At 44.0% G+C, this 1,762-nt stretch overlaps 1 pseudogene; it reads left to right on the plus strand.

Moving 5' to 3' along the window:
• The first annotated feature begins 496 nt into the window (after positions 1-496).
• LOC128664619 (PC-esterase domain-containing protein 1A-like) lies at positions 497-1,390 on the plus strand (annotated as a pseudogene).
• The last annotated feature ends 372 nt before the right edge of the window (positions 1,391-1,762 follow it).

The raw sequence follows: 1,762 nt of genomic DNA on the forward strand, positions 1-1,762 counted from the left end.
TTCAACTTCCACGTCTCCACACACTGTATAGGAAATCTCGGACTTGTTTGTCCATCACATGTCACCACTCTTCCACATGTCATCTGCACACTCCAGCTGTACACAATGTTAATTATTAGACAAAGCACACCATGAGAATTAAAGAATGTATAAGATTAAATTGGAAAGTTATATCTCAACAAATTTCACCTTTTTGAATATTATAATAGACTAAAAAACATTACTTTCGGATCTTTTTTTTTTTTTTCAAAGTTAGAATATTAATTTTTTTGTGCTCACTAATTTCTTTTCAAGGTATAGATTTTCTTAATCTTACAATAAAATTGACACAAGAGCGGGGGCGTGGCTCCCGCTCACTCTTGTACCGAATCTGATGTTGTTTGCTGAAGGGGTCCGTACTCGGTATACGAGCTGAGTGATTAAGTTTGTGCAAGAGGGCTGGAGATGTGCTAAAGAGCCTGTCAGCTGTCTCACAACTTCATACAGATGGATGTTCATGTTGGCCCTCCTCGATCTGCACCAGAGAGCTGTGTACAAAGACCTTGTGAAGTTTATTCAGCATGAGTAGTATCTGTCAGAATCCCAGCTTAGGCGCAAGGGAGAGATCTTCTTTGAAAATGATGCTTTGTTAGAGGGAGGGAACTTTGGAGAGATGCACAATGGAGTTGGTTACCGTGAAGTGCGTCAGTACTGCAGCTACCACCATCTTGTGCATTTCTATTTCTTAACTCGCGTGTACTCTGCATATTTGGAAAGCATCTTGTCAAACTTCCAGACCGGCCTCCAACCTGACGTTGTTATCATGAACTCCTGCATCTGGGACATCACTAGGTATAGCCAAAAACAAATGGAAGAATACAAGACAAATCTAGACCTACTGTTCACCCGCTTGGATCAGGTTCTACACCATGAGTGCCTGGTTGTGTGGAAGACGGCCATGCCTGTCGGGTACAAGGGCGGAGAAACCCATGAGAAATGCAACCTATGTTGGGATATCGTTGAGGGCAACTTCTACAGCGCCACCTTGGCAGACCTATACAAGATGGATGTTTTGGACTTTCATTACCACTTCCGGGTCGACCTGAGACACCGTTGCAGAGATGCCATACACTGGAATCAGGTGGCACACCGCAAGTTTACTCAAATCGTGCTAACTCATATTGCATGTGCCTGGTGGGTGGAGGTGCCTTATAGCAAATGCATAGAAGGTTGTAATTTAGAAGGTGTTCCACCTCGTATGGTCAGATGGAATAAAGACAATGCCTGTCCTTACAAGAATCCTAGAATGAATGAAAGAAGGGGTTGTTACTGGGATGCCAATTCATCCAGTGCAGATCTTTGTTTGTTGTCGCTATGTCAGCGTGTGTGGAGAGACCGCTGCATTCAGTAATCGATCCCTGTTTTTTAGATGACAGCCCTCAGATTGTTGGCACCATGATGCCAGGTTTGAACATAAATATACAGCCTTACCAGCCATTGCAACCCATAAACTTTGGAAGTTTTCCTCACCATATGCCAAGCCCACCACAAATTGCCTTTGATGGTCCACAATGGTTTGCTATGAAGAGACCACTTCGGCCCAGGAGTGGATGGAGTCATCCTTATTGACCCCCAAAACATCCCCCAAGAATCTACTGAGCAGCACATGGGGAAGCACCCAGGAAGCCATGTCCAGTTATCTACTTCTGCTGCCCTGATGCTTGTGTTCCCGTTCTGTCGTTTCCACATCTACCTCCTTTATGTTTGTAGCATTTTGTGGATG

This window comes from Bombina bombina, chromosome 6 (genome assembly GCF_027579735.1).
Source record: "Bombina bombina isolate aBomBom1 chromosome 6, aBomBom1.pri, whole genome shotgun sequence".
In the NCBI taxonomy this organism is placed as follows: Eukaryota; Metazoa; Chordata; class Amphibia; order Anura; family Bombinatoridae; genus Bombina; species Bombina bombina.